The sequence below is a fragment of the Gossypium hirsutum genome, chromosome D02, assembly GCF_007990345.1.
Source record: "Gossypium hirsutum isolate 1008001.06 chromosome D02, Gossypium_hirsutum_v2.1, whole genome shotgun sequence".
NCBI classification, from domain to species: domain Eukaryota; kingdom Viridiplantae; phylum Streptophyta; class Magnoliopsida; order Malvales; family Malvaceae; genus Gossypium; species Gossypium hirsutum.
The window spans coordinates 10,380,136-10,388,350 of record NC_053438.1 but is presented as its reverse complement, the minus strand read 5'-3'; the positions used below and the strand labels follow the sequence as shown (position 1 = coordinate 10,388,350).

The window sequence follows — 8,215 nt, the reverse complement described above, 5'->3', positions numbered from 1 at the left end:
CCAATTTGAGGAAGATAAAACCTATGTGCCTCCTCCATTTCTTCACAAATTTTCCACATGTGGGGCATGGATATGATGGGGTCAATCTCGTCAAAAGCTTTTAGCCAATATCGATTCATCTTTGTGGTCTTCGATTACTTCACTAAGAGGGTGAAAATAGCTTTATATGTCAATGTTACAAGGTCGAAGTCATTAAATTCCAATTTCAAAAAAAAAGATTAGTCAGCGATAAAGAATGCCAAAAAGGACAATGTCAAAAGTTTGTAGTTTGTTCAAAGATCTGACGTCATAGGCAGTCAAAAAAGAAAAAATAAAACAAGGATCGTGGGAAAGATGATCGAGACTTGTAAAGATTGGCATAAAAAAGTTACCATTTACCCTCTATGCAGATCAAACGTCGGCCAGAACCTTTGCCAGGGTAACACCTGGCCCATTGGTTTATGAAATGTTAAATCAAAGAAAAAAGGGTTAAAAGCTATCCATCACGGTCAGATGATGCAAGCTTACGACAAAGAAGTTCATCCTAGAGAATTCCACGAGGGGGACCTGATGTTGAAAAAGATCCTTCTTATACAAAAATATTTTAAAGGAAAGTGGTTGCCAAATTGGGAAGGACCTTATGTTGTAAAGAATGCATGTTTTGGAAGAGCATTGACATTGACCGAGATGGATGCCAAAGACTTGCCCAATTCGGTGAATTCAGATTCAGTCAAGAAGTATTTTACCTGAAATGGGAGAGGCCAAGGTGAAAACTTGTAAAGCACGCCTTAAGACAAAAAAATCAAAAAAAAATAAATAAAAAAAGAAAAAAGAAAAAGAGGAGAGGCCAAGGCGAAAACCCGCAAAGGGTGCTTTGAGACCAAAGGGGTTTTGAGTTGAAAACCCGAAAAGGGCTGCTCAAATTTTGATCGAAAGTGGGGCATGTGGTAGTCTTGCTATGCATGAATTAACAATGAGGAAGTATGCTACATCTTAGGGCATTGACAAAGTACTCCAGATCCCTTAAACATATATTAAGCTCAAAATGGTCCTCAAGAAGTTCATACAGAGAAGCTCAGGCTGCAATATCTGGGGCACCTAGTTTTCCATCTTACCCATTTTTGAATTTGCTATCTTTGATTACCTTATTCTTTTCAAGATACGCCCCAATCAATTTCTTTTTATTGTCTTGGCTATCTTTGATTAATTTAATTGTTTCAAGCTATGCTCCTAATTAATTTCCTTCTTGTCCATTGTTATGATCTTTTTAAAGTATTTTATATTGAAATAACGATTAATGAACTAATAATAATTTCATAAAAGGAGTTTCGCATATTACTCTAGAAGTTTCTAAATAATACAGGAACCTGAAACAGGACTATTGTTTAGAACGCACTAGGTTTAAAGGTTGAAATATCTAAAAAGGAAAAGTTTAAATTAAGACTATCCTTTCGAATTTTGTTGTCAAAACATTAATTGAACAAAATGACAAGATGTTGTGTTGGTGACAAAGTTTCAAAGAACAAACAAGCAATGATCACCCAGTGATAAGAAGAGGTTTTCTTAGAGAAGAAAGTTCTACAATTGTGCATAAACATTTGGTATGACACTCTAGGAAAGGTGTAAGAGACCAAAGAGATTCAGATCTTGTATCCTTGAATTGCAATAAGAGAGAATTGAAAAAGAGCCAGATCTTATACTCCTAAATTACAGTGGGAGGAAAATGATTCAAATTTTATGTCCCAAAAGTACAGTGGATTGAACCTTGAAGATTACAGTAGATTGATCCTTGAAGATTACAGTGGATTGAACCTTAAAGATTACAGTGTGGGCAATCTGATTAAGTAAAATATGAGTGTTTCTGCGGAAATATCCGTCGAACAAGATGGCGTTCTAACGTGTCAGTGATAGAGCCTTAATGAACAACGAGCAATAACAACTCAAACATTAGGGGATCATTTTCATGACATTTTGCATTCATGCATACACATCTAGTTAGGAGATTTTGATTCATTCCAATCATAACATCCTAATCACTAGGCATAAGTAGGCCCATGAAATGGATTCTACAGGTCATGTTCCCTAGAGAACAGATCGATGAAACCATAAATTTTATACCACTGATGTTGGAGTAGAATGGATTGAAGAAGATGGCAAATCTTATCTCCCTAAAGTTGTAGTGGAGCAGATTAAAGCCAATAATCCTATCTTCCTGAAGTTGCAGTGGAGCGGAAGTCTTATCTCCCTGAAGTTGCAGTGGAGCAAACTGAAGAAAGCAAGTCTTATCCCCCTGAAGTTATAGTGAAGCATACTGAAGAAAGCAACTATTATCCCCCTGAAGTTGCAGTGGAACAAACTGAAGATGGCAAATCTTATCTCCCTGAAGTTGCAGTGGAGCAGATTAAAGCCAATAATCCTATCTCTCTGAAGTTGCAATGGAGCGAATTGAAGTTACAAGTCTTATCTCCCTGAAGTTGCAGTGGAGTAGACTGAAGAAAACAAGTATTATCCCCCTGAAGTTGCAGTAGGGTAGACTGAAGATGGTAAATCTTATCTCCCTGAAGTTGTAGTAGAGCAGATTAAAGCCAATAATCCTATCTTTTTGAGGTTGCAGTGGAGCAGATTAAAGTTACAAGTCTTATCTCTCTAAAGTTGTAGTGGAGCAGTCTGAAGATAGCGATTCTTATTTCCCTGAAATTACAGTGAAACAGATTAAAGCTATAAATCACAGATCTTATCTCTCTGAAGTTGCAGTAGAGCAGATCATGGCAAATCTTATCTCCCTAAAGTTGCAGTGGAGCAGATTAAAGCCAATAATCTTATCTCCCTGAAGTTGCAGTAGAGCAAACTGAAGATAGCGAATCTTATCTCCCTAAAGTTGCAGTAGAACAGATTGAAGCTACAAATCCTTGCCTCCCTGAGTTTGCAGTGGAGCATATTGAAGATAACAAATCTTGTCTTCTTGTATTAACAACGAAGTAGATCGAAGACACCAACCTTGCCCCCCTGAGTTTGTAGCAAAGCAGACTGAAAACAGCAGATCTTGTCTTCCTGTACTAGCAGTGAAGCAGATCGAAAACACCAGCCTTGCCTCTCTGAGTTTACAGTGGAGTAGGTTGAAGATTGTAGATTCTGTCTCCCTAAGCAGTAGTGGAGCAGATCAAAGACGGCGAATCTTATCTTCCCAAGGTAGTAGGGAAGCAGATTTAAGCCACCAGTCCTATCTCCCTGAGTAGCAGTGGAGTAGGTTGAAAATTGTAGATCCTGTCTCCTTAAGCAATAGTGAATCAGATCGAAGACGGCGAATCTTATCTTCCCGAGATAGTGGGAAGCAGATTTAAGCCACCAGTTCTATCTCCCTGAGCAGTAGTGGAGTAGGTTGAAGATTGTATATCCTGTCTCCCTAAGCAGTAGTGGAGCAGATCAAAGACGGCGAGTCTTATCTTCCCGAGGAAGTAGAGAAGCAGATTTAAGCCACCAACCTTATCTCCCTGAAGTTACAGTGGAGCAGGTTGAAATTACCAATTCCTACCTCCTTGAAGTTCTAACAGAGAAGATCGAAGCTAGAAATCTCTTCCCCCTGAAATCACATTGGAGCAGATAGAAGCACTAATTTCTATGCCCTTGAAGATGCAGTGGGATGGAATGAGACTACTTGAAGAAGACGAGCACTCAAAGAAGTCAGAACCAGACAAGACCAAACAAAATTGACCCTTTTATAGTCTTTGCTCAATTCTCGTTACATGACAATGAGCAAAGAAGGGCAGCTGTAATAGGCAAATTTAGCCCGGGCTCACAAAAAATAATAAACCCAAAATAATAAAATAAAGTCCAAGTCCAGTCCAAAATTGTATCATTTGTCCCGATCGAAATGTCCCATTACTTGAAAAGGTTGAAGGTCCATCTACAAGCTTGACGCATATGGAAACATAATCTTCAAAGATATTCAATCTTAGATATGAAATGCAATCTTAGAAGATATGATTTTGCAATCTTAGAGATTTAATTTTTAGGTACCCTTTAATTTTAGCCGTTGATGTAATTGATTTGTATCGTTGGATTTGAGGAGACTCAACTATAAATAGAGGCCTCTCCCTTCGTTGTAAAACACTTGAGTTTGGAGTAATAATAATTCTTTAGAGCATTCACTCAAATTTCTCCCTCTCTTGCGTTCTTATTTTCTGTGGCTTATTCTTCTTTTGTTCTTCGTTCATCTTCGTTTGTTTTTAAGTTGCTTTCATTTGAGTTGGATTTTGGTGGAAGAATTTCTTTGAATCTTCATATTGTGAGAGTTAGGCTGACTTAAGCGTTTTTTTAACCTTTTTTATTTATCCATTTAATTGTTTCATCATTAATTATTCTTTTACTTTTATTCGTTTATTTATCCATCAACTTTCTTATTTACATATTGTTCATTCATTTAACCATTATTATCATTTTTTTATTTTCTTCCATTAGTTATATACTTTATTTGTTTTAATATTATGTCACACATGTTGTTTATTTTTTAAAAACTCGTGTTATAAATCATCCATTTTAAATTGTTTGATTATTTGCTTTAAAATTTTTTTCCATATATTATCAATTGCAAATTTTTTATACTATCTATTTTATATACCATTTATTTTTAAGATGTTTTGTGTATAACTTGGTCTAAATTCCTTATTACACAATATTTATTTTTAAACTCATTTATATATTATTACTTTATATATTACCTATTTTCATTTTTATATATTATTTATTCCAAACTTATACATATATTACCTACTTTTTTATATATAATTTATTTATTGATTTGTATATTGTTGATTTCAAATTTCTTTTTCCCTTATTATTCATTTTCAAATTCATTATTTTTAAATTTGTTTACATTTTATTTTGCCTTATATTTTTTTTATATACTTTTTGTTTTAAATTCATTGGTCTTTGATTATTGATGCTAGTATTTAAATAGTTGTCATTATGTGTTTTATAAATTGTTTATTTGCATTTTCATATTGTCATTTTTTTTATCAAAGTTTTTACGCATTGTTTTAATATTGCGTCAATTTTTTCCAATTTTAAAAAAGAAAACATTTAAAAATAAGGTAATATTCGGTGCTTTTTAGTTTTGAGAAAATCGTGCTCTAACTTACTGGGTTTCGATTTTTTTATCCAAATAACCAAATATCCTTTTTAAACTTTAATGGATGAGACAAGCTTAGTTTCGAGGGTTAAAATGTCGTATCCTAAATTACTGGATGTGACATCTTATTACTTCGGGACGAGAAGGTCTTAACATCAAATTTGATTTATTCAGGTTTTTAAGAGGATCGTATTTTAAAATCTTTTCAAATTTTCGACATTAGGACGTTAATTAATCAATTAGGTACCAATTTTTGGGCGTTACGAGGGTGCTAATCCTTCCTCGTGCGTAACCGACTCCTGAGCCCGTTTTCTCAAATTTTGTAGACCAAAATTATTATTTTAATAAATCAAAATGTTTTATTAAAATGATTAATCTCAAGGTGACCCGATCACACCTCGAAAAAATATTAGTGGTGACTCCATTTTCGTTTTAAAAGTCGACCCCTTTTTTTCAAAATAAAAATGGTTCCGACAACTATTATTTAGGTTAGGTATTTTCCATTTTTACCCCCATTTACTTCCCTAAAAAAAGACCCTTTTATTCCCCCCAGTCTGCCCCAGCCTCACCCTTTACCCCTAAATTCTGAAAATCCCTAACTAAATCTTCTTCTTCTTCATCACTGATTAGTTTCTGAAAATTGAAATCCATCTTTCATTCGGTTTTCCCTCACCCGTTTCTAATCTCCGATTAAACCATCCTTCTCTTCATCATTTAATGGTACTTTCTTGAGAATTGTTTGTTCATCATTTTTTGCTTGCTCAACACCGCATCGAAACAGCTCAAGTTCAGGTTTTTCTCTTTTCTTTTTTTTCGGTAATTTTGTTCTTAATGATGTTTTAACCCAAAACCTCTTTCATCTAAAAGTGTTTTAGTGATAAAAGATTTTGGATATAGTGTAAAGCGGTATTGAGTCTGCAAAATATACATGTGTGGTGGATTTGAAATATTAAGAGGTGTGAAATTAAGAAGGTCCATTAAACAAAAATTCATTACTTAAGTAGTGTTGTTGGAGATTTTGTCAAATTTATTGTCCCACATAGGTTATGTTTATGGGACATGGTTCGCATTTTAAAACCATCCAGTAAACATAAACATTTGATGTTTGTGATGGATGTCGGTTAAAGCTTCAATTCTATCTTTAATGGTTCATTTTCTTTTAATTATTATTTAAGAATTTTATCTTTACGGACAAGTTGGATTTAGAGAGACGTTAACATTATAACCATCGGTTTTGGGATAAAAGAATTTGGTTTTCAACAATTATTTGGACTGTTGCATATTTTTAGTTTCTTAAAGGGGTAGCAATGTATTAAGAAATGCATCGGTTCCCTCCAAAATGAAGTTGAATTTGTAGCTTGAAGTGACAAATTGGTGCATATTACACTACCCTTCGTCATAGTGAAAGCCTGAATCAAGATTTCTAAGGTCGATGATAGGATTCACCTTTTCATACGTGACATGATTAAATACTTTACTATTGTTAAATTTCTCTAAGGTCGATGATAGGATTCACCTTTTCATACGTGACATGATTAAATACTTTACTATTGTTAAATTTCTTTGTTTACTTTTAGATGAGTGATCCAAGGTGAGATGGTCCAACTCAAAGTTCACAAAATTCTTCTCCAAGTAGAGATGATCAAACAACAACCAAAGGAAGTGTTCAAAGAAAGATTACTCCGATAGTAGCTTGTTGGAACCATTTCACCAAATATGTAATTGAAGTGGGGGAGAAGAGAGCAAGGTGCAATGCTTGTGATGTTACTTACACCATGGAATCATTTTTGGGTTCTACAACCAATTTGAATAATCATTTGAAAACATGCTTAAAAAGACCTCGAGGTAATACTTCTGACCCAAAGTAATCGAAATTAACATTTGTGAAGACTAGCCAAGAAACAATGGATTTATCAACTTGGGTATTTGAAAAAGATGTTGTTAGAAAGGCATTGGTTCATATGATAATTGTGGATGAATTTCCTTCTAAAGTTGTAAAGGGAGAGGGGTTCAAATACTTTCTTTCTATAGCATGCTCATGGTTTAGTCTTCCATCTCGTTGGACAATTAGAAGGGATTGTCTTTATAAATTTAACTCCATAAAGAGTAATGGAGAATTATTTTGAAAAAGATATAAGTATAGTTTGTTTGACGACAGACACCTGGACTTCATTGCAGAGGATATCTTACATGGTTTTAACAACACATTAGGTGGATGACAAGTAGAGGATGCAAAAATAGGATTATAAATTTTTGTCCAATATTTGCTCATAGAGGTGAAAGCATAGGTCAAGCCCTTGAAAAATGTCTTCGAGATTGGGGGATTGAAAGGGTCTTCGCTATTACGGTTGATAATGCATCCACCAATAGTGTTGTCATTGAATATTTGAGAAAGATATTGAATCATCAAAATGCTTCTGTTGCAAACAGGAAATTTATGCCTATGAGATGTGTTGCACGCATTCTTAATCTCATTGTGCAATACAGTATTAAGGATGCTTCTATGTCTTTTGATCGAGTTAGAGGTGTTATGAGGTATATAAGAACATCACCATCAAGGTTGAAAAAATTCAACCAATGGACAAAAGAAGAAATGATAGACAGTAAGGCTCAATTATGTTTAGATTTGTCTACTTGATGGAACTCAACATATATAATGTTAAAGGTAGCAGAAAAATATGAACGTGCATTTGAATCATATGTACGTGATGGTCATGACTTTTTTCTTGACCTCACTGTTGGAGATGGAATTCCTACGCTTGATGATTGGGATCGAAGAGTTATAAAAGTGTTAGAGCCCTTTTATTATCTTACACTGAAGGTGTCTGGATCTTTGCATGTTACCTCTCATTAACTTTTTGAAGTATTAACATATGTGCATTGTCTTTTTTATGGGTGGCAAATTGTCGAGCTTTAGACATAATTTTTATGACTTCCAAAATGAGGGATAAGTATCATAAGAATTGTGGTGAAGGAAATAAGATCAGCATGCTAGTTTACTTGGTGGTTATCTTTGATCCACGATGTAAAATGAACTTTTTGGAATTTGGAGTCAATTTGCTTTTTTCTAATGTTGCTAATGACATTACAAAAATGATTGATAGAAAA

At 34.3% G+C, this 8,215-nt stretch overlaps 1 long non-coding RNA gene across 1 annotated transcript; it reads left to right on the top strand.

Annotated features, from left to right (window-relative positions):
* Positions 1-5,672: 5,672 nt before the first annotated feature.
* On the top strand, positions 5,673-8,215 carry LOC107910449 (uncharacterized). Its single transcript, XR_001687646.2, has 2 exons — positions 5,673-5,899; positions 6,685-8,215. It is a non-coding gene; the product is annotated as an uncharacterized lncRNA (long non-coding RNA).